The following is a 25453-nucleotide window of genomic DNA, read 5'->3' as shown; positions in this document are numbered from 1 at the left end:
CAATGCAGCACAAGGCGCGGCGCAAATGTTATTTTCTAGTTTCAAGTGTTGTTTTGCTGTTTTGCACCACGTTGTTTAAATAGCAAATGCATCTGCGCTTATATGTGCGCCCATAGGCGTTCTGGTCTAAAAAGGAAGGCGTTTTGAGGCACACTGCTGGCACGTTGCTATTTTGAGAAACTATAATAGATTTTTCATTAGACCAAAACAAACCCGGTCTAAACTCCAGCGCAGAGTTGCGCCTCGCTTACACACTGCTTAATAGCCTACACACAAGATGTAGAGCAATATGCAAATATCTTTACATATGAAAAAATTTTAATATTAAGGATATATATAGGATATAATAACAATAGATATAGGAAATAAATTTAAAGGATTAAAATATTACAAATCATATTATTTTCTAGCCTAAATAAGTATGAAAAACCACTGCTTTTATGTCTTCTTCATCTCGGGAGGCTTTTTCAGTTCATTCATAACAATTTGCTTTTGTATAATGTTATATTATTATTATCAGTATTATTTATTATCTCCATATTTATATTTGTTTTATTAAAAACAAGCTTAGATTTGCCCACCTGCAGGTTTTAGACCATATGGGGCACAGCATGTGTATTAGGATATAACTCAGGTTTTTGACCACACTTCGTTATTATTGTTCATTTATTCGTTTGCTGGAAATTAGAACTGAATTTAGAAATAGTTTTGAAACGAATATGTGCGCTTAACAAACAAAATTAATTATTTATAGACTAATTGATGTCTGTGCCAAAAGGTTTCCCTATCCACGAGAGTGAAAGTGAAAGTAGATCATTTATCTCTCATTCTGCACGGTAGATGCTCTGTTTAACTGTTTTCTGTTTAAAAAAACTGTTAACGGTTAACTGTTTGCTTGTGAAATGCTCAGTTTTTCCACTTACACTTACTTTACGTCATGTAAATAGCAAATGAGTCTATGGCGTGACGCAGCTGGCTGTTAAAGGGAATGGGAGATGAGACTCTGATTGGTTTATTCTCAAAACTTACCTATAACTCAATAAGAAAATAAACTCAACCCTTTTAGACCATGCGCCACGGCGCAAAGCGGAATTGAAAGCATTTGCCCTGAAAGCGTTTGCGCCCTGCGTTTTGCGCTCTGCGCATGGACCGTCAAAATAGAGCCCATAGAGTTTGTGTAAACTGTGCAATTGACCACCGTTTTCAGGCCGACTCGGGTAAGGTTCGCGGGTGCTCCGTCTGTGTACACAAAGACTTTCAGTTTTTCTGTTTCTCCAAGCTTCAAACATGGCAAATTAGCTTGAGTCTGTTCTGCGGCCTGCACCATTTGAATCACATCCAGATTAATTTAAATCTGAGGCAACAAACTAAATCGAAAGCCACACCGCTAGACTATTTACATAACAAATGATTTTAGGCTATAAATCATAAATGCATTTTTTTACTACAAACACATGTTAAAACATTAGTGATAATAGAGTGGAGGAACTATGACGTCACTTTGTAGGCTAATCGGCTGCTTGCATAAAACTGGTTCCCTCGTGAAAATCTCTATGGGATTTAAAAAGCTCTGTGTTCAAACACTGTTCATTACACTTACATGTTTTGTCCAGCCGGATAATCCTCACACGAAAATACAACTTTGAGCACTTTTGGATCTTAAATACAAACGCAAGAATTGAAAAGCTAACATTAGGCTATAAATGGACTACACTGCCCTCGGGGCGCTCGCCTGTGACGTCAGCACCACCCTGCTACAGGCAACTTTTCAAGCTTATTTTTTAGAAATAATGTCCATGACAAAGAGTTAATCTCTCTGTTTATTATATTATAATCCACGGTATATATTATAAACAAATAAAAACCTATGAGCCTTTTGGATCGTTTTTAAGTGGGAAATACATCTGTGTTGCTTTACGGTTGTTCTAAAAGTTTTAAAACTGTTTGCATAAATCTGTCTACATAGTATTATCATAAGACATATTTAAATAAGTGTATCGCTCGCGTGCACACAGCCTGCTTACCTTAACAGACGACAGAAATGCGACGTGAGGAACAAGTCTATCAAATGCCTGCAAGTTCCATCATCATGGACACAGAGCAACATTCAATATTCCTTTTTTTGTCACGAAATGCACTAAAAAGCAGCCCATACAGTCACATGCTGTACATTTTATGGAGGAGTGTAAATATTGCTGTTATGACAGAGTGAAATGTGTTCAGATGAAGAAGAAAAACCTGACGAAAAATCACTTGATCACATTAAAATGACAGTTAACATGCATGTATTTTTACACATTTATTGATACATTTGCATTACTGAGAGCAGGAAAGAGACAGGCTACACTAGTAAGCAATATCTTCATAATATTGTTTATTAAAATAAATGATCAACAAATTAATCTGTCTCGACAGCCTTTACAAGTGAAGGAATTATCTGCACACAATCTGAATTCCCAATTAGAATAATACTACAAACTATAAAATACTATTCATGAAAATACCTAAATAACAGACAAATCCAAATGCCCATCACGAGCGAGCTGCGCTCCAGACCAGATCAACTCGATGACATATAATGTCTCCGACACCGCCTGTAGTCCCAATTAGCAACTTGATAGCAACCGTCTTTTTAAAGAAGCATAACCGATTTAAAAATTCAAGAGTGTGCTGTAACTGATGTGTTTTATGTCGTAGAACAAAACGTAAAAGTATTTTGAGTTTGTGATGGCCACGAACCTTATTTAAGCGATTTTACTGTACCCCATTGAAAAAACCCATTGACTTTGGGACGAGGGAACCGGAACTGCTAAAAGGCTAACTCGCTTCCGGGTTTTTGCATACAAATTGATGTCATAGTTCCTCCACTCTATTATTTTACCAATAATTCTCCTGAGTTTGCACTGCAGTAACTGAAATGCCAACAGGACTGGTCTGTAAAAGCACCTCTCTGACATGTATCTGCTTAAGCCATCCACAGTTTTTTTTAGATTCTTAGCATCTGATGACATGATGCACTAAACATACTAATCATAACAGTGTGATCGTACAGAACAGGGAACAGCCAATGCTGATCACATCTGTTATCGTTTGCATCAAAGGGTAAAAGGGCGTTCATATATTTTTAATTATTATTCAGTGATTTCTCTGCATACCACTAGAAGGAAACCCGCGTACAACACTTTGAGAACCACTGGTATAGATGGGTGGTTAGGCCTTGTCTGTGTCAGGTTTTTCCTTTTTTCAGGTATTGGAGAGCAGGCAAAAGAGGGAGACTCACAAGAGCATCGGTGGAGATTTCTCTAAAAAATGCTGGAGAACAGCAGTTGGGGTTTTGTTGGGGCTGTCTTTGTTTATTTGCAGATTGGAGTGGAGCAGAAGAAGGAGAACGGTGGAGATATACTTGAAGACCTGGAGCTCATGAAGCAGGTAGTGCTGCTTGAACAGACTAAACAATGGAGTTAGTTTCAAAAGAAATGTATTAAAATTAGTTAAAGACCTGATATCTTTCTCTTTGACAGGTTGGCATGGAGCATGTGAAGGAACAGGGAAACACACTGTAATGACAAGTGCATCGTAATAAATTAGGTACAGCCTTAAACTTTAAGTTGAGTCAACTGAACTTTATAAAACATTTTAAACTTATACAATTACATTTTTACAGAGTAAGTGTCACAGAAGGGACGACATTCAGTTCAGTAATATAACAGGACGTCAGGTGAGTATAAGCAGGTGAGTTTATTGATGCAGATAATAAGTCCATTAACCTGAATTGGATATTTGATTATGCAGGCTTGGAGACTGGAGACGGATACCACAGACAGCAAACAGGATGAAGACTAGACAAGGAACCAGGAGACACCTCACTAGGAGAGACACTGGAACTCACAGGAGATGTGCTTGTGGTGCTTCAGTGAGTGGAAAACCTGGTCTTAATGGGGCAGTAAGTGGTTGTCAGATATTTCCTTCAGAAAGACAGAAATAGATACAATATTTTTGTTTGTTTGTATGCTTCATTTGTATTTTGCTATCTAACTTAACATTTGCAGATTGTTATTTGTTATATGATCGGATAAATTGATCTGTTCTAATTTATTTGTATGCTGTCAGCGTTAACACATTGAATATTACTGCACGTCTATTGTCAGATAGATTGTCTGGCTGTTGTATTATTTATTAGTAATTTATACTGTCGGCCTGTTCAACATTTGTAGCTTTTGATTGTTATTTGTTTTATTTACAGTTTTACTAATTATTGTAGCACATTTATCTCTTCTAAGTTTATAGATTGTCATCTAGTAGAGTATTTACTTATAGGTGTGAAATATTATTTGTTAGTTTTAGAACACAACCAGACTGGAGACAATGGTAGATAAAACTTCCAAAGAATGGTATTAGATTAATGAATGACTTGACATCTTTCTATTGTATTTTACAGATCAGATGGCACCACATGGAGAAAAGAAGGAATCACACACCTCAGCAACGACTGGATGGTCAGGAATTTAATTATTTTTTAAATTAGGTGGACGTGTGAATCGATGGACGTCCTTCCAAGATGAAGGAGTGCTGGTTGTTGTAGATAGTAATTAGGCCTTGTCTTTGTCAGGTTTTTCTTTTTCAGGTAATGGAGAGAGAGCAGGCAGAAGAGGGAGACTCACAAGAGCATCAGTGGAGCTATCAGGAGCTTAAGTTTGATTACTTTATTTTGGATTATGAAAGCAAAATTCTCCAACAAGAGTGATTATGCTGCTTCCTGATGGTGAAAGTGATTATACTCATGGCAAGTATCAGGCTCAAGCACGGTTCACTTGGCCGGCCCTGGCCCGGTTGGAAGAGGTGGGTCTGAGTGCGGTTCACTTGGGCTTTGGCGCGGTACACTTGTAGTGTGAGTGCAAAATGCGCCAAAGCCCGAAACTGAAAGCAACACGTGACTTTTAAGGGACTGTTTCATATGGATTTATGAATCATTCTTACTGTTCAGTGAACGCAAACTGCCGTAGTTTATTAAATACGCAAACTTCTCAATGCACGACAGCTAAATTTGCGGTTAGTAAATAACCGATTGTGTCTGTTGGGTGTGTAAGTGCATAAGTACATAGTGTATAAGTTCATAGTGTATAGCGTGCCATTTGGGACGCAGCTTTTGTCATTTGTAGGTTGGAGTGGAGCAGAAGTAGAAGACTCACAAGGAGAACGGTGGAGATATACTTGAAAATCTGGAGCTCAGGAAGCAGGTAGAACTGCTTGAACAGACTAAACAATGGAGTTTGTTTCCAAAGAAATGTATTGCGATTAAAGACCCGATATCTTTCTCTTTGACAGGTTGGCATGGAGCATGTGGAGAAACAGCGAACCACACATCAGTATTGACAAGTACATCGTAATAAATTAGGTACAGACTTACATTTTTAGTTGAATCAAATTAACTTAATAAAACATTTTTAAATTATATACTTTAATTTGTAAAGACTAAGTGATGATCGGTTATTTCCTTCAGATACAGTAAATAGTTAGATAGATGTCTTGTCTGCCACAGGTGTTTCTTTTTCAGGTAATGGGCACACAATAGACAGAAGAAGGAGACTCACAAGAGCATCGGTGGAGATTTATCTGAAGAACGCCGGAGAGCAGCTTGTGCATTGCTGGAGTTCAGCAAGCTTGTAGAGCTCTGTTAGTCGTGTCTTTGTCTTTTACAGACTGATGTGGAGCATGTGGAGGCAAATAGGAATCACACACCTCAGTGGTGACTGGACACTGATGGTCAAGAATATCCTTTTAATGCAGAAGTATGGTTGCATGGATAGATGTCCTTCCAAGTGGAAGGGGGTGGTGGTGGGCATAGATTGTTAAATAGATGTTTTGTCTGTGGCTGTTATTTACATTGTAGGTAAAGAAACCTAAACAGGCGAAGAGAGATACTCACAAGAGTATAAGTATTATAAATTATTATTGATGCATTTTGAAATATAAGTTGCATGTACATATGATATATTTGTATGGGGGAGACCAGGGATAGTTGTACTTCTATTATATTTCTCTATATATCTTTGAGATCTTGAGTTACAAGTGTCTGCTATTAAACTGCAAATAAGTTATTTTTGCAGTGCAAACAGTAAATGTGAACACTTTTTAGTTTCAGGGCGTACTCACATTATGCTATCCGAACCGCACCCAGGCCCATAACGTTTGAGAAGTGTGAGTGCTCCGAATCTGGCTCAGGTGCGGTTCACTTTGGCGGCCCTGGCCTGGTTGGAAGAGGTGTGCCAGAGCGCGGTTCACTTGGGCTCGAAACTGAAGACGAGACGTGACTTTTAAGTAGGGTTGGGTACTGAAATTCGGTGCCATTATAGCACCGGTACCTAGGTAACCGGTACGTACCGGTATTAAATCAGCATATGAATTTCGGTGCCTAATTTCGGTGCTGTGGCAAGGACATTGTGCCTGTTTCACACCGCAAGCGAAAGCAGTGCGTGAGCAGAGCGTGCGCAGCACGTATGTCGAGCAGAAGCAGCACGCAGGCGTTTGCCTTTGAAGCCTGTTTCAGACCGCAAGCGAAAGCAGTGCGTGAGCAGCGTGTATGGAGAGCAGAAGCAGCACGCAGCCGTTTGCCTTTCACACCAGCTGCGTCTGCAGCTCGCAGCTTTCCGGCAGCTGCTGCAGAGATCAATCTATGTCTATTTCTATCTCTATGTCTATTCTATCTAGTTATGAACAGCTCTCGGGTGGAATAACTTGAGTGAACATGAAACAAAGCCGAGTAAAACTTTCTTCCTCAGCTTCAGCTGCACAGCACAGCAGAAAGTGAGCTCACATCATCCAGCATGCGTGTCGAACTACACTACCCACAATACACTTCGCTATGAACTCTCCTGCAACACTAGCCTGCAACTTAAGCAAAACTGATACTAAAATAGTTTTACATTTGGTTTTGGAGTTCGGGCCTAAATAAATGTTTGTTGCAGTTTTTAATCATTATAAGTTCATTTGAATGACTATATATAAATCAGTTGATATTATTAACGCATTTATTGAGTTAAATTTCTACTTTTTACTGTCATTCAATGTGTTTTGGTCATTATCAATGCACAAAACAAACAATAAGAAATAGGACTTATTATAGGACTCCAGAATAATTATTGTTTAGGAAACAGTGCAAAAATTTTCAGAAACATTATTGTGAATGAATGGGAGGGCAAAATAAATTGACTTCAACTGTAGGCCTGTTAAAGTTTACAGGTGCAGCAATGTGCCTTGATGTACTTGAATGTTAGAAATATGTTCTCCTACACCAGTATAACGTTACTTGTCAAATAAATAAACAAGGAAGATTATTTTGAGTTTAAGTTATTTAATTATCTTGTTTATGAAGACTGCAGAGTGATGCATGAAAACAAATCACTTCCAATAATTTTAAGTATTTTGTGATATATATGTTAAAATGTGCTCCTAAAAGTGCTTGGCCCCTGCCCGCCCCCCACAGGTTAATAGTAAGCTAATGTAATTTCATAATGCAAATCTTAAATTCATGTTAACCAACAAATGATCAAAGGAAATGAATTAATGTAATACAATAGGAACTGATTTTTACTTTAAACTGTAATTATTTTGTTCTATTAAAATTATTTTTTAAAATATTTTGTCAAATAAATCATCCACCATCATTTTGTGGCTAAAAGTATCGGTTCAGGCACCGTTTTGGCACCGGTATCATTTTAAAAGTATCGATTAGGCACCGGCATCGAAAAAAAACCAAACGATACCCAACCCTAAAAGGGACTGTTTTATATGAATTTATTAATCATTCATACAGTTCAATGAATGCAAACTGTCGTAGATTATTAAAGATGCAAACCCCTTTAGCACCTTTAGCAAACCTCTTAATTCCTGCAGCGCGATGACTTTATGATTGTTTATGAGCGTCAAAAGTGGCTGATCTGTTCGGCGAAATAATTAACTGCGTGTCACCGCATCCCAAATGATTTACGTGAAGTTTATTTATAAACTAATTTTAAGAGGATCACATGATTTTGATTGAACACGGCTGGTTCTGCATTAGCATGTATGATCCACCAATCACAGCAATCCTAACCCACTGTAAAGAGCCAGGGTTTCTCACTACAGTCATCTTCAATTTGAAGAATCCTCCCTTCCACCCCTACCTCTCCACCTTTCCCTTCATAGGGTGGCACGGTGGCTCAGTGGTTAGCACTGTAGCCTCACAGCTAGAGCGTCACCGGTTTTAGTCCTTTAACAGGCCGGCTGTCATTTTTGTGCATAGTTTGCATGTTCTTCCCGTGCTCGCGTGGGTTTTCCCCAGGTTCTCCGGTTTCCTCCCACATTCCAAAAACATGTACCACAAGTGATTTGATCAATCTAAATTTAGCACTACAGTCAAACTCTCATCCATCAGCATATCCCTTCATAACATTTATTTTAGTCATCAGCTTTTATCAAGGGGGGAGTTGTCGAGATCTACCTGAGGCAAACGGGAGGGAGCCCAGGGCTCAAGGACCTTTTAAGCTCAGGGCTCTCTCCCGGGACAGCATGCTAAACTTGCTTATAATCATTCATCAGCTTAGTGTGAACTCTTGAAAACGAAATAACTAAAGAAATTTAGTGAGAGCGCTTTTTACTGAGCTGTGCATCATTGATGATGTAAGCATGCTCAGTCCCAAATGCGATGTGAGTGTGGGCCGTCAAGTGAGACGGGAGGGGGGATAAGTGTGCTTCGGCCCGGGTTAAGGCAACTGTAAATAGTGTGAGTAAGCCCTCAAACAGGAGGAGTGAAATGTTACAATTCAGCCCACAGTCTGGGTTAGTTGTAACATTATAAAATGAGAATTATGACATAAAAATGGATTTGAAAGCTTTTTATTCAGCATTGAGCTTTCAGTATAGTTTGTGTGTCTCTGTGTTACAAAGCTGAATGAAATGTGCAAATGTGCATCAGCTTCAACAATTGAACACTATTTGTGTTTGCAGGCTTCATGAGCCCACAGAGGTCAAACACTGAACTCAAACTACTTTTGACTTTCTCTTTTATAAGCTATAGCAATACTGAAATTAAATCATATAAATACAGTTTTAAGTCTGCTTGGGGTTGGTGGTAACATTTCACTGATGTGACTAGCAAGTTACTAGCTTTATGTGGCCATGAATCTGTTCTCCTACAGCTAACAGCTAAAACATTATCACCAACAATGTGGATTAAGTATATCCACAATCAGACACACAGATTACATGGGTTTAACTACAAATCAGGCAATGATATCTTAAAAATAATTAATTAGCTAATCTTAGCTGAAGTGTAGTTTTTCTGTCTAATATCTCCTGTGTCTGTCACAGGACTTTTTCATATGTGGTATGAGGACTAAAATGAGCATGTGTGAAGTGAATCAGCTGATTTGTAACTAGTTCCTTGTTGTAGAGATTGTAAGTGTTACAACTATCCCCGGTCTCTCTCTTCAAATCTAAGGGCTCTATTTTGACGGTCCATGCGCAGAGCGCAAAACGCAGGGCGCAAACGCTTTCAGGGCGTGTCAGAATGCATTTTTGCTAATTTAAAGACGGGAAAATCCACTTTGCGCCGCGGCGCACGGTCTAAAAGGGTTGAGTTTATTTTATTAATGAGTTATTGGTGTGTTTTGAGAATAAACCAATTAGAGTCTCCCATTCCCTTTAAGAGCCAGCTGCGTCGCGTCATAAGCGCATTCACTATTTACAGGACGTAAAGTAAGTCTAAATGGAAAAACTGAGCATTTTACTAGCAAACAGTTAACAGTTAGCATTTTTTAACATTTGTTAAAACAAATCGATCTACTTTTACTTTCGCTCTTGGATAGGGAAACCTTTACGCACAGACATCAATTAGTCTATGAATACTTAATTGCGTTTGTTAAGCGCAAATATTCGTTTCAAAACTATTTCTAAAATTAGTTCTAATTTCCAGCAAACGAATAAATGAACAATAATAACGAAGTGTGTTCAAAAACCTGAGTTATATCCTAAAACACATGCTGTGCCCCATATGGTCTAAAACCTGACAGGTGGGCAAGCTTGTTTTTAATAAAACAAATATAAACATGGATATAATAAATAATACTGCTAATAATAATAACATTATACAAAAGCAAATTGTTAGGAATGAACTGAAAAAGCCTCCCGAGATGAAGAAGACATAAAAGCAGTGATTTTTCATATTTATGTAGGCTAGAAAATAATATGTTTTGTAATATTTTAATCCTTTATATTTATATCCTATATCTATTCTTATTATATCCTATATCCTTAATATTTTATTTTTTATATGTAAAGATATTTGTTTATTGCTCTCTTGTGCGTATTAAGCAGTGTGTAAGCGAGGCGCAACTCTGCGCCGGAGTTTAGACCGGGTTTGTTTTGGTCTAATGAAAAATCTATTTTAATTTTGCAAAATACCAACGCTTTTTAGATCAGAACGCCTATGGGCACATATGAGCGCAAATGCATTTGTTATTTAAACAGCTTAGCGCAACGCCTCAAAACCACTCTTGCCCCAAGCTGAAACTAGCAAAAGACTAGTGCGCCGTGCGCGGGTGTATGATAGGGCCCTAAACATTAACTTGTATTTGAAATATATGATTCACAATTACAATTTAAATTAGAGATTAAATCTGCTTACAGCGCGTCATTTAAAGTATGTGTTTCAGTAAAGTGAGTGATTATAAATACACTGACCAATTCATAGGTGATTTACCAATTCATACATGCAGCATTTCCATGATTTGGTGGAACTGAGATCATATCATAAGTAAACTGTGGAGTTTGTGTAAACTGTGCATCCGACCACCGTTTTCAGGTCGACTCGGGTAAGGTTCGCGGTTGCTCCGTCTGTGCACAAACTTTCATTTCGTGTTTTTTCAAGCTTCAAACATGGTAAAATTGGCTTTAATCTTTTCTGCGACCTGCACCATTTAACAAACTAAATCAAAAGCCACACCGCTAGGCTATTTACAAAACAAATATATATCGAAATATGTATCAGCTATACATCGAAAACACACATTATTTTACACAACTATGAACACGTTAACACGTTTGTGATAATTATTTCACCAATGATGCAGCTTGTAGAAACTCCTGAGTTTGCAGTAACTGAAAAGCAATTCACTAGTGTGGATCTGCTCGAGAGCTCCACAGTTTTTTACATTGTTAGCATCTGATGACATGATGCACTAAACATACTAATCATAACAGTGTGATCATACAGTACAGGGAACAGTGAATGCTGATCACATCTGTGTTATCATACGCATCAAAGGGTAAAAGGGCGTTCATATATTTTTAATTATTATTCAGTGATTCCTCCGTGCACCACTAGAAGGAAGTCTGCATACCACACTTTGAGAACCACTGGTATAGATAGATAGTTAGGCCTTGTCTGTGTCAGGTTTTTCCTTTTTCAGCTAATGGAGAGCAGGCAGAAGAGGGAGACTCAAAAGAGCATCGGTGGACATTTATCTAGAAAATGCTGGAGAACAGCAGGTAGGGCTCTGTAAGTACTGTCTATGGGTGCGTTCCAAATCACATACTTGTACACTATTCTATGCCATTTTGTAGTGTAAATGGTGTAAGTAGTGTGTTCACACTGAAATATTCTCTTTTTTCAGCTTTTTTGCCTTTATTAGATATGACAGTAATGGGACAGGAAACGAAGTGGGAGAGAGAGAAGGGGGTAGGATTGGGAAATGTCTTCGAGCTAGGATTTGAACTCGGGACGCCCTATTGTGCTACTGCACCATATGTCTGCGCATTAACCACAAGGCTATTGCGCTGACAATATTCTTTTATTTTAAAAAGATTAAGTTCACTTTAAATTCCTGAATGATGCACTTATTTAACTGTTTAAAAGAAGTGTGGACTGTGCACTTGGGGCTGTCTTTGTTTGTTTGCAGATTTGAGTGGAGCAGATGGAGACTCACAAGCGGAATGGTGGAGATATACTGGAAGACCTGGAGCTCAGGAAGCAGGTAGAACTGCTTGAACAGACTGAACAATGGAGTTAGCTTTCAAAGAAATCTATTGAGATTAAATAAAGACCTGATGTCTTTCTCTTTGACAGGGTGGCATGGAGCATGTGGAGGAACAGGGAAACGTTCGAGGTTACAGAAGTAACCCTTCGTTCCCCGAGGAGGGGAACGGAAGTGCCATAGAGTGGATGAAATCCACGAATGGGAGGATTCGGATCAGGGGGCCACGGAGGAATCTGCAGGGCTCACCTGACGGGGAACTTTACTGACAGATAAAAAGGGCGCACGTATCTCCGTGTTAGGGAAAATGGCGCAGCAAGCGTGTCTCAACACCCTACCGAGTTGTCTCCTCAATAACCAAGGGGTTACCTAATACCCTTGAGGAAACCGGCTCCACTCGCAGATTGTAAAACCTTGCAAATGTGTTGGGTGTCGCCCAGCCCGCAGCTCTACAGATGTCTGTTAGAGAGGCGCCGCGTGCACGCGCCCAAGAGGATGCAACGCTCCGAGTGGAGTGTGCACGCACTCCCGGGGGACACGGCTGACCTCGACTCGAATAAGCGAGTGAAATGGCATCCACAATCCAGTGGGATAATCTTTGTTTCGATACGGCACTTCCCTGCTGCCGACCGCCATAACAGACAAAGAGCTGCTCAAATGATCTAAAATTCTGAGTACGGTCCACATAAATGCACAGAGCGCGAACTGGACAAAGTAAAGAAAGGGCTGGGTCTGCCTCCTCCGGGGGCAGCGCTTGCAGGTTCACTACCTGATCTCTAAAGGGAGTGGTAGGAACCTTGGGCACATAACCGGGGCGGGGTCTCAGGATGACGTGAGAGTAATCCGGCCCGAATTGCAGGCACGAGTCACTGACCGAAAATGCCTCCAGGTCCCCGACCCTCTTGATGGAGGCCAACGCAACCAGCAGAGCTGTCTTCAGGGACAGAAATCTTAGAGATACTGATTCGAGTGGCTCAAAGGGATCGGATCACAAACTCGTGAGAACGAGGGCGAGATCCCAAGAGGGCATGAGAGGGGGGCGAGATGGATTAATTCGCCTAGCACCCCTAAGGAACCGGATGATGAGGTTATGCTTTCCTTCGGTGCCGCCAGCTACCGCGCTATGATAAGTGGAGATGGCGGCCACGTAAACCTTGAGAGTGGAGGGCGACAGCCTGCTGTCCAACTTCTCTTGAAGGAAAGAGAGCACAACACTAATCTGGCAATTTCGGGGGTCTTCTCTGCGAGAGACGCACCATTCAGTGAATAGACTCCACTTCAGGGCGTAGGCGCGCCTCGTGGAGGGGGCTCTAGCCTGAGTGATGGTATTAACCACCGCAGTCGGTAGGTTACCTAAGTCTTCCTCGCGTCTAAGGACCACACGTGGAGGTTCCAAAGATCGGGGCGAGGGTGCCAGATGGTGCCCTGTCCCTGAGAGAGTAGATCCTCTCTCAAAGGGATCCGCCAGGGAGGGGCCGTCGCGAGGAGTGAGAGCTCTGATATCCAGGTCCGGTTGGGCCAAAGGGGCGCAACTAGCAGAACCTGTTCCTCGTCCTCCCTGACCTTGCACAGTAACTGTGCGAGCAGGCTCACTGGGGGAAACGCATACTTGCGTATGCCCCGAGGCCAGCTGTGGGCCAGTGCATCCGTGCCGAGAGGGCCCTCGGTCAGGGAAAAAAACAACTGGCAATGAGCGTTCTCGGGGGAAGCAAACAGATCGATCTGGGCCTCCCCGAATCGCGCCCATATCAGCTGAACAGACTCGGGGTGGAGTCTCCATTCTCCAGGGCATAACAGCTGTCGTGAGAGCGCATCGGCTGCACGATTGAGCGTGCCTGGAACGTGAATGGCGCGCAGCGATTTCTGCCGCGGGTGACTCCAGAGGAGCAGACGGCGGGCGAGCTGAGACATGCGGCGAGAGCGCATACCCCCCATGCGGTTGATATATGCCGCCGCCATACTGTCCGTCCTGACCAGCACGTGTTGCCGCTCCAGCACCGGTAAAAAGCGGTGGAGAGCGAGGAACACTGCCAACAGCTCTAGGCGATTGATATGCCAATGCAACTGGGCACCCTTCCACAGGCCCGCAGCCGCATGCCCGCGACACACGGCCCCCTAACCCGTGTTGGAAGCATCTGTTGAAACAACAACGTGGCTGGACGCCTGTCCTAGAGGCACACCGGCCTGTAGGAACGAGGGGTCGTTCCAAGGGCTGAGGGCGCGGCGACACAGCGCAGTAACAGAGACCCAGTGTGTGCCCGCGTGCCATGCGCGTCTGGGGACCCGATCGTGAAGCCAGTGCTGAAGTGGTCTCATATGGAGCAGTCCGAGTGGTGTGACGGCGGCTGTGGATGCCATATGCCCCAGGAGCCTCTGAAAGAACTTCAGTGGGACCACTAGTTTGCTGTCGAGCTCCCTCAGACAGTTCAGCAACAGGCGAGCGCGTTCCTCGCAGAGGTGCGCTACCATGGTGATCTAGTCCAGCTCCATCCCGAGAAAAGAGATCCTCTGCACGGGGGCGAGTTTGCTCTTTTCTCGGTTGACCTGAAGCCCCAGTAAGATGCCGAAGCATCTTGTCCCTGTGCACAATCAATTGCTCCCGCGAGTGGGCTAAAATCAGCCAGTCGTCGAGATAATTGAGTATGCGGATGCCCGCGAGCCGAAGGGGCGCTAGGGCACCCTCCGCGAGTTTGGTGAAGACCCGCGGAGACAGAGAGAGCCCGAAGGGGAGGACCTTGTACTGCCACGCTCGACCCTCGAACGCAAACCGCAGAAATTGGCGGTGGCGTGGAAGAATGGAAACATGGAAATACGCGTCCTTCAGGTCTATGGCTGCAAACCAATCCTGAGGACGAACGCATTGGAGAATGCGCCTCTGCGTGAGCATTCTGAACGGCAGCCTGTGCAGACAGCGGTTCAAAACGCGCAGATCTAGGATTGGTCGTGACCCACCGCTCTTTTTGGGTACGATGAAGTATGGGCTGTAAAACCCACTCTCCATCTCGGCTGGAGGAACCGGCTCGATTGCACCCTTCGCCAGGAGGGCAGCAATTTCCTCTCGCAAGACAGGGGCGGACAGGGGGTTGACCCTGGAGAAATACACGCCCGTGAACTTGGGGGGCCGTTTCGCGAACTGAATCGCGTAACCGAGTCTGATTGTGCGTATGAGCCACCGCGAGGGGCTGGCCCGCGCTAACCAGGCAGGCAGAGCCCTCGCTAATGGAGTCACGAGGGTCCCGCGGAAGAGCTGGAGGAGAGCGATTCGCTCTGGCTCCGCACCCTGACTCCGGAGAGGGGGCTGGAGGGCTGAGGGAAGGGAGACCGTCCCCCCAGCGCTCGTGAGCCACTGGCGAAGCACGTAGAATCTGCGAGCCGGAAGGCAGCGCGTCCCGGACTGCAGAACTTGTGCAGTCACATCCGGGGAAGGGGAAAAGTGCTCTTTTATTGATGTTTTGGTGGCACTGAAAAGTACTGTTGCTATCGGGGCCCCGCCCTCCAGCGGGGAAAGAGCAAGTTTCCTCTTCTCCGGATGGCCTGTCTCAGGGACGCTTCGCAGTCCGTTTACCGGACTTAACGGCGCCCTGGGCAGGGGGGGCTGCCTGCTTTCGAGGTGTACGCCGCGCCCGCTTGGCCGGAGGCACAGGCGGGGGCGGGGCAGCACTCGTTGGCGGGTGCCCTCGGCGAGGAGCAGCGGAGGTGGATGGCTCGGCGGGCGGAGCGGGCTTACGGCCACGCCGATAGATGACATTGCCCATCGCATCCGACTGCTCTTTCACCGCCTTGAATTCCTGGGTGAATTCACCAACGGTGTCGCCGAACAGGCCAGCCTGGGATATGGGCGAGTCAAGAAAGCGAACTTTGTCAACATTGCGCATATCGGCCAGGTTTAGCCAGAGGTGGCATTCCTGAACCACAAGTGTGGACATCGTCCTCCCCAGCGCACACGCGGCGGACTTAGTAGTCCGAAGAGCATAGTCGGTCGCGGTGCGCAGCTCATGTAATAAGCTTGGGTTGGACCCGCCCTCGTGCAGCTCGGCCAGCGCCTGCGCTTGGTAGCGCTGGTAGGTGGCCATCGCGTGCAAAGCAGAAGCAGCCTGGCCCGCAGCCTTATAAGCTCTGGCTCCAAGGGAGGCATACAACCTACAGGCTTTGGACGGGAGGCGGGGCAAACCCCGCCACATAGAGGCGCCGCGCGGACAAAGATTGCGCCCGGTGAGGGCGGAGGTACACACAGCACGGGCAGAGAAAGGTGCCCTTCAAGACTGCGTGAGCCTACTGTGCATTTCCGGGAAGAAGGGGACGAGAGGCTTCGAAGGCTTCGCCTTCTGGTCCTTTACGTAGCACCCATCTAGTCGGTCCGGCCGCGCAGCTGGGGGATAAACCATCTCCAACCCCACGGCCGAAGCAGCCCGGGAAAGCACGGCTAGCATGTCCGCTTCAGGATCCGATTTGACAGCGCTCACCTGCCCGGAGGGGGCGAGCGGGTCCGGTTCTTCTTCGGACAGTGAAAGCCCACCCTCCGATGCCGCGGAGGACATCTGATCTCCGGTGTCAGCGAGTGTGAGAGCTACCATCTGGTTAGACGGGTCACTCCCACTACCCGAAGCCTGGATGGAGCGCCGTGAGGAGCGAGAAGTCCGGGGGGCGGATTATCTCCCGCTGGAACCCTCAGATCTGCCCGAGCGCCCGCTGCTTTTTTAGAACAGGAGGCAACTGGGGTGGCTCGCTCTCTTACGAAAGTTAGCCGCGATCTTAGCTGTGCAACGGTCATGGCATCGCTATGACGACATGAACCGCCCGCGAGCACCGCATTAACATGCTGGACCCCCAAACATGCAATGCAGTGATCGTGTCCATCATCCGGAGCCAGGAAACCCCCGCAACCAGAAACGCACAGTCGGAGCGCCATCCTGAAAAGGACGTGCTGCACGACTGTGTTGCTCTTTTAGGAAAGTTTGCAACGATACGCACCGCTCTGGAGGACCGGACCCAAAGAACCGCAGGCAAGGGAGAAACCCAGCTCGACCGTCTGCCACCGCGAAGACCCACTCTGGACCGGGAGACACACTCGTTCGCTCTGAAGTGCTGAACAGCAAGAGGAACCCTCATCGACTCACTCAGAAAGGATCTGAAGCGAAAAGGATAGCGTCTGCTGGCTTCAGGTGTGCTTATATGCTGGGATAATTGCCGATGCAGCACACCTGCGCAAGCTTACGCTGCCAATTAATTTAATTCATTGGCCAGTTCAATACTCTCCAGACAAGCGGCTTCTGATCCGAATCCTCCCATTCGTGGATTTCATCCACTCTAAGGCACTGAAGTTCCCCAACCGAAGGGGAACGCACCTTAGTAATGACAAGTACATCGTAATAAATTAGATACAGCCTTACATTTTTTTAGGTTGAATCAAAATAACTTTATAAAACATTTAAAATCATATACTTTCATTTGTACATACTAGATGATGGTCTGGTATCTCTGTAAGTCAGATAAATGTCTTGTCTGTGGCAGGTGTTTCTTTTTCCTGTAATGGACACACAACAGACAGAAGAAGGAAACTCACAAGAGCATCGGTGGAGATTTGTCTGAAAACCGCTGGTTAACAGTTTGTGCATTTCTGGAGTTCAGCAAGCATGTAGAGCTCTGTTAGTCGTGCCTTTATCTTTTCCATGCTGGAGTGCAGCATGTGGAGACAAATAGGAATCACTCACCTCAGCAATGGACACTGATGGTCAGGAATATCCTTTAAAGGCAGATGAATGGGTGCATAGATGGATGTCCTTCCAAGTGGAAGGGGGTGGTGGTGGGCATAGATTGTTAGATATATGTCTTGTCTGTGGCTATTATTTACAACTACAACAGGCAGAAGAGTCAGACTCACAAGCAAAATGGTGAATATTTATCTGGGGAATACTCGAGAACGTTTGATTTATTGATGCAGATCATCCAGCAAGTAGAGCTTTGTTAGTCTTGTTTTTGTCTTTTGCAGATTAGACTGGGGCCTGTGGAGAAACGGGACTCGCACCTCAGCATGACTGAAAACGTTCGAGGTTACTAAAGTAACCCTTCGTTCCCCGAGGAGGGGAACGGAAGCACTATAAGTGGATTTGATGTTCTAAATCCACGTATGGGAGGATTCGGTTCAGAAGCCGCTCGTCTGAAAGAGTATTGAACTGGCCAATGAAAGCAATGAGTTGGCAGCGCAAGCTTGCGCAGGTGTGCTGCATTGCCAATTAACTGAACATATAAGCACACCTGGCGCTAGCAAACGCTATCCTTTTTAAGCTGAAGAGACTTTTAACAGCTAAGGGACAGTCATTATGGCGACGGAGTATAGTGCTTCTGTTCCCCTCCTCGGGGAACAAAGGGTTACTTTAGTAACCTCGAACGTTCCCCTTCGGGGGGAACTTCAGCACTATAAGTCGATTTAATGTTCTAAATCCACGTATGGGAGCCCATTGGAAGCGCCATAATAACTGCATCTTACCAACACCCACCATGAGAGGGCAGTCAGGCAAGCTAACGCACCCAAATCATGATAGGTGCGGTCCTCCAACGTGCCCTTGGCCCTAACTTATCCCCACTTCAAAAGAAGCTTTACGGAATAGGTATATTTTTTTGGGAGTCGCTAGCGTCTAGATAATTCTAGGTATATACGACAGTACGTTGGGAAGCGTGCCATCCCAGTAGGGAGGACGCTGCGGAGACCATCCGCACCCAATAGGGAAACAAATGGAATTACATATGGACTAACCCTGAGAAGGGGGAGTGCGCATAAGAAGGTGGTTAGCGGATAGGGAAAGCACGGGTCAACCCAGGGGGGGAACTTAACCGTGGCGGAAAAGCATATGGGGATCACCAGCGGGGATCGGCCATAGCAGGCACCTATACCCAAAAACGCGGGCTGACCAGCGGGCAGACCAGCGGGCAGACCTAACGTAGTGGGCCAGCGAGTGACTTCTCCGCTGAGTCAGTGCTGGGGGCCTCGGAGGAATCTGCAGGGCTCACCGAATGGGGAACTTTACTGACAGACAGGAGGGTGCACATCTCTCCGTGTTAGGGAAAAAAGGCATCGCAAGCGTGCTACAACACCCACCGAGTTGTTTCCTCAATCACCAAAGGTCCCTAACACCCTTAAGGAAACAGGCTCCACTCTCAGATTATAAAGCCTTGCAAATGTGTTGGGTGTTGCCCAGCCCGCAGCTCTACAAATGTCTGTTAAAGAAGCGCCGTGCGCACACGCCCAAGAGGATGCAATGCTCCGAGTGGAGTGCGCACGCACTCCCGGGGGGCGCGGCTGACCTCTACTCAAATAAGCACATAAAATGGCCTCCACAATCCAGAGAGATTAACGTTGTTTAGACACGGCACTTCCCTGCTGCCGTCCGCCATAACAGACAAAGAGCTGATCAGAAGATCTAAATTACTGAGTACGGTCCACATAAATGCGCATGGCGCGAACTGGACAAAGTAAGGAAAGGGCTGGGTCTGCCTTCTCCGGGGGCAGTGCTTGCAGGGTTACTACCTGATCTCTAAAGGGAGTGGTAGGAACTTTGGGAACATAACTCGGGCGGGGTCTCAGGGTAACGTGAGAAAAATCCAGCCCGAATTCCAGGCACGAGTCACTGACCGAAAATGCCTCCAGGTCCCCAACCCTCTTAATGGAGGCCAACGCGACCAGACCAAATCTTAAGGATACTGTATCGAGTGGCTCGAAGGGAGGGCGAGATCCCAAGAGGGCGTGAGAGGGGGGCGAGTTGGATTAATTCGCCTAGCGCCTCTGAGGAACCAGATGATGAGGTTATGCTTTCCCACGGTGCCGCCAGCCATCGCATCATGGTGAGCGGAGATGGCGGCAACGTAAACCTTGAGAGTGGAGGGCGACAGCCTGCTATCCAGCTTCTCTTGAAGGAAAGAGAGCACAACACTGATCTGGCAAGATCGGGGGTCTTCTCTGCGAGAGACACACCATTCAGTGAATAGACTCCACTTCAGGGCGTAGGCGCGCCTCGTAGAGGGGGCTCTAGCCTGAGTGATGGTATCGACCACCGCGGGCGGCAGGTTACCTAAGTCTTCCTCGCGTCTATGGACCACACGTGGAGGTTCCAGAGATCAGGGCGAGGGTGCCAGACGGTGCCTTGTCCCTGAAAAAGTAGGTCCTCTATCAAAGGGATTTGCCATGGGAGGGCCGTCGCGAGGAGTGAGAGCTCTGATATCCAGGTCTGGTTGGGCCAGAATGGCGCAACTAACAGAACCTGTTCCTCGTCCTCCCTGACCTTGCACAGTAACTGCGCGATCAGGCTCACTGGGGGAAACGCATACTTGCGTATGCCCCGAGGCCAGCTGTGGGCCAGTGCATCCGTGCCGGGAGAGCCCTCAGTCAGGGAATAAAACAACTGGCAATGAGCGTTCTCGGGGGAAGCAAACAGATCGATCTGGGCCTCCCCAAATCGCGCCCATATATCTGCTACCGAGTCTCCATTCTCCAGTGTGAATCTGCTGCCCTGAGAGCACATCGGCTGCACGGTTGAGCATACCTGGGATGTGAATGACGCGCAGCGACTTCAGCCGCGGGTGACTCCAGAGGAGCAGACGGCGGGCCAGCTGAGACATGCGGCGAGAGTGCATACCCCCCATGCGGTTGATATACACTGCCGCCGCTGTACTGTCCGTCCTGACCAGCACGTGTTGCTGCTCCAGCACCGGAGAAAAATGGCGGAGAGCTAGGAACACTGCCAACAGCTCTAGGCAATTGATATGCCAATGCAGCTGGGCACCTACCCACAGGCCCGCAGCTGCATGTGCTGGAAGCATCTGTTGAGACAACAACATGACTGGACGCCTGGTCCAGAGGCACACCGGCCTGCAGGAACAAGGGGTCATTCCAGGGGCTGAGGGTGCGGCGACACAGTGCAGTAACAGAGACTCGGTGTGTGCCCGCATACCATGCGCGTCTTGGAACTTGATCTTGAAGCCAGTGCTAAAGTGGTCTCATATGGAGCAATCCGAGCAGCGTGACAGCCGCAGCGGAAGCCATATGCCCCAGGAGCCTCTGAAAATATTTAAGTGGGACCACAAATTTGCTGTCGAGCTCCCTCAGACAGTTCAGCAGCAGGTGAGCGCTCTCTCCGGATAGGCGCGCTACCATGGTGACCGAGTCCAGCTCCGTTCCGAGAAAAGAGATCCTCTGCACCGGGACGAGTTTGCTCTTTTCCCAGTTGACCTGCAACCCCAATAGGCGGAGATGCCGGAGCACCTCATCTCTGTGCGCAGTCAATTGCTCCCGAGAGTGGGCTAAAAGCAGCCAGTCATCGAGATAATTGAGTACGCAGATGCCCGTGAGCCGCAGGGGCACTGGCGGAGCATGCAGACCCTGCGAGCTAAGAGGCAGCGCGTCTCAGACTGGCAGGGCTTGAGCTGTCACATCCGGGGAAGGGGAAAAATGCTCTTTGTTCGAAACTTTGGTGGCACTGAAAAGTACCGTTGGCCCTCCAGCGGGGAAAGAGCAAGTCTCCTCTTCTCCGGATGGCCTGTCTCAGGGACGCTCCGCGGTTCGTTTACCGGACTTAGCTACGCCCTGGGCAGGAGGGGCTACCGGCTTTCGGCGTGCTCGACTCGCCCGCTTAGCCGGAGGCGGAGGCGGGGGCGGGGCATCGGCCGTTGGCGGGCGCCCCCGGCGAGGAGCAGCGGAGGTGGATGGCTCGGCCGGGGATGGAGCGGTTTTACGGCCCCGCCGATAGATGACATTGCCCATCGCATCCGACTGCTCCTTCACCGCCTTGAACTCCTGGGTGAATTCACCGACGGTGTCATCAAACAGGCCAGCCTGGGATATGGGCGAGTCAAGAAAGCGAACTTTGTCAACATCGCGCATATCTGCCAGGTTTAGCCAGAGGTGGCGTTCCTGGACTGCAAGTGTGGACATCGTCTTCCCCAGTACGCACACGGCTGACTTAGTGGTCCGGAGAGCATAGTCGGTCGCCGTGCGCAGCTCGTGTAACAAGCCTGGGTTAGACCCACCCTCGTGCAGCTCGGCCAGCGCCTGTGCTTGGTAGCGCTGGTAGGTGGCCATCGCGTGCAAGGCGGAAGCTGCCTGGCCCGCAGCCTTGTAAGCTCTAGCTCCGAGGGAGGCAGACAACCTACAGGCTTTGGACGGGAGACTGGGCGGACCGCGCAAAGCGGGGGCGCCACGCGGACAAAGATTGACCGCAATGGCGCGCTCCACCTGTGGGATCGCCTCATACCCCCTGGCAGCTCCACCATCCAGGGTGGTGAGGGCGGAGGCGGACGCAGTGCGGGCAGTGAAAGGTGCCCTCCAGGACTGCGTGAGCCTACTGTGCACTTCCGGGAAGAAGGGGACGAGAGGCTTCAACGGCTTCGCCTTTTGCTCCTCTACGTAACACCCATCTAGTCGGTCCGGCCGCGGGGCTGGGGGATGAACCATCTCCAACCCGACGGCCGAAGCAGCCCGAGAAAGCACGGCCAACATGTCCACATCAGGATCCGTTTTGGAGCGGGGGCGAGCGGGTCCGGATCATCGTCGGACAATGAAAGCCCACCCTCCGATGCCGCGGAGGACATCTGATCTCCGGTGTCAGCGAGCGTGAGAGCTACCATCTGATTAAACGGATCACTCCCAGTACCCGAAGCTTGGATGGAGCGCTTAGAGGAGCGAGAGGTCCGCGAGCCCTTAGGCGGCGGATTATCTCTCGCTGGAGCCCTCAGATCTGCCCGAGCTCCCGCTGCAGAGCAGGAGGCGACTGGGGTGGCTCGCTCTCTTACGAAAGCTAACCGCTTTCCGCGATCTCAACTGCGTAACGGTCATGGCATCGCAGTGACGACATGAACCGCCCCCGAGCACCACATTAACATGCTGGACCCCCAAACATGTAATGCAGTGATCGTGCCCATCATCCGGAGCCAGGAAACCCCCGCAACCAGAAACGCACAGTCGGAGCGCCATCCTGAAAAGGACGTGCTGCACGACTGTGTTGCTCTTTTAGGATGCTTTGCAGCAATACGCACCGCTCTTGGAGGACTGGACTCAAAGGGACGCCAGGCAAGGGAGAAACCCAGCTCGACCGTCTGCCGCTGCGTGGACTCGCTCTGGACCGGGAGACACTCGTTCGCTCGAAGTGGCTGTAGATCAGCAGGAGGAACCCTCATGAACTCGATCAGAAAAGTCTCTGAATCGAAAAGGATAGCGTTTGTTAGCGCCAGGTGTGCTTATATGCTCAGTTAATTGGCGATGCAGCTCACCTGCGCAAGCTTGCGCTGCCAACTCATTGCTGTCATTGGCCCGTTCAATACTCTTTCAGACGAGTGGCTTCTGAACCGAATCCTCCCATACGTGGATTTAAAACATCAAATCCACTTATAGTGCTGAAGTTCCCCCGAAGGGGAACTGATGGTCTGGGCTAGAGATGCGCGGTTGGCGGTTATAGCCGCGGACTCCGCGGATCGGGCGGATGACGTTACGAAAAAATAATATTTTAATTAAATTCGGGCGGGTGGCAGGCGGTTGTACTGTTTTTATAGGCATAGCTGGCGCACCAACGAAAAAGCCTAGGACTGACTTCACAGAATGGAAGGAGGAATCGGATACACTAATTCTGGATGAAGTACAGAAGTATTCCTCTACAAACTTCCGTATAGACGGATCAGCAGAGGAAATCTACTTTCCTTTTGGGAGAAATAAGGCCAGTCATTCCCACGACTACAGCACCTTTCCAAGAGAATTCTATGCATTTCAGCAACAAGTGCTGCGAGCGAGCGCTCCTTCAGTGCAGCAGGACGCATTCTAGTGGCTATGCAGGCGCTCCCGTCTGAATCCTGACACTAGATGCTATTTTATTCCTGCATTGTGCCAAGAAAAAATCAAACTAGACCTAAGGTCAGGCATATTAAACCAATTAGCCTATGTTATTTAGGCTACACATATGTTCAATATAAACTTTTGAGTTCGGTCAGCTGATAGTTTTATGTTCATATTGGTTTAGCCTATTCTATTCTAGACATGTTGGCCTCGCTTTTACGTTCCGAGGCTAAGGTTATTCTGCCAGAATTTCTTTGTCGCAACTGTAATGGCGTAGTATTTCGTTATGCTTCAAGTTTGAGGGGAATGGGGATGATCCATGGTTATTGGGGCACTTGTCATACATGCACTTAGCCTGGTCATACTTTATGTTCGCTCAAAGAGGGATGGCAAATCTATTTTTCTAATTTAATTTCTAATTGTGGGGGTGACTGAGCCTACAAGGCTTAGGCACGATATGACGTTTTTATTAAAAAAATTTTCAACTGTTTGCCAAAGCATGCGACTATAGCCTATGCCTACATTAAGATATTTATGTTAATATTTTTTTTACTGCCTGTTGTTTCTTTTGGAATATAAAATAGGTATTGTCTGATAGAGATATCAATAAGGTTCATCTGTGTCGCAGAACTGGTGTTGTTTCCGATTTCTACAAGCTCAATAACATCCACAGCAAAAAATAATAAATAAATAAATAAATAAATAAATAGTCGAAAAACTGTGCCCATTAATTAGATGTGCAAGGCAAGCAGGTACGTTTTTGGGGTTGCTATAAACAACTACAAATGTAAACATTACTATAATGTAAATGACTTATTATTCTATCTATTTACTAAAAAATAAAGTGAAATAGGCATTTAGTAGTAGGCTAAATAGCAGCATGTTGAAATGATGTGTCAATGCGTTTTCTATTAGGCTACAATAAAAAAGTTGTATAGTACAGTGCGTTTAATTTAGGCTATTTATTTACTTTTGCCCCTGTGCGCGGATTGGAGACGGAGTTCACTGCTGATATTCTGAGAGCTTGGGTGCTTCTCATTTCTTATTTGTGCATCCTCGTTTCCTTTCCTTGCCTTTTTTCCTCGTGTTTCCACCCCACCGGGATATGAGGGAAGGACGCAAGGAAAAGACTCAAGGACCGAGGAATCGAATCAAGTGAAAAGACACGTCCTCGTATCTTTAGCGTCACTTCAAAGCGTCGTCAATTAATGACTTGCACGTTTGGATTAACTGCATGTCTACATTAAAATCATTCTCTATTCTATAATGATCAATAAAGAAACATTCATTTAATAATAAAAAGGAATAAGCCATTCAAATAAAGAGCCCAATCAGCAGATGGCGGGCGGGTGCGGTTTTAAAAATTGGTCAAAAATGTTACTGCCGATGGATGGCGGACGGATGATGAATTTTGTCATGTGGTTGCGGATGAAATAATAGCCCATCCGCGCATCTCTAGTCTGGGCTGCGTATCCCAAACAACGAAGTAACTCACGGCTAAACTATAAAAGTCTGATGCATCGTTTGAGAAAAGAATGATGTAGTGACGAGTGTTTCCCAAAACCTGTAGTTTCTCTGTCGCAGATCCATGGCTTAAACCAGGTTAGTTATAACTATGATAAAATGC

At 46.6% G+C, this 25453-nt stretch overlaps 1 long non-coding RNA gene across 2 annotated transcripts; it reads left to right on the top strand.

The window, feature by feature from the left end:
• The first annotated feature begins 602 nt into the window (after positions 1 to 602).
• Positions 603 to 5841, top strand: LOC137495852 (uncharacterized). Of its 2 annotated transcripts, XR_011015840.2 has the most exons (9): positions 603 to 3429; positions 3522 to 3588; positions 3665 to 3718; positions 3793 to 3943; positions 4439 to 4496; positions 4610 to 4783; positions 5160 to 5237; positions 5326 to 5395; positions 5540 to 5841. It is a non-coding gene; the product is annotated as an uncharacterized lncRNA (long non-coding RNA). The 2 variants fall into 2 exon arrangements; XR_012407787.1 differs by lacking the exons at positions 5160 to 5237; positions 5326 to 5395; positions 5540 to 5841 and having other exon boundaries at positions 3793 to 3913; positions 4610 to 4839.
• The last annotated feature ends 19612 nt before the right edge of the window (positions 5842 to 25453 follow it).

This window comes from Danio rerio, chromosome 6 (assembly GCF_049306965.1).
Source record: "Danio rerio strain Tuebingen ecotype United States chromosome 6, GRCz12tu, whole genome shotgun sequence".
Classification (NCBI taxonomy): Eukaryota; Metazoa; Chordata; class Actinopteri; order Cypriniformes; family Danionidae; genus Danio; species Danio rerio.
The sequence above is the reverse complement of the archived record's forward strand: the minus strand, read 5'-3'. Positions and strand labels throughout refer to the sequence as shown.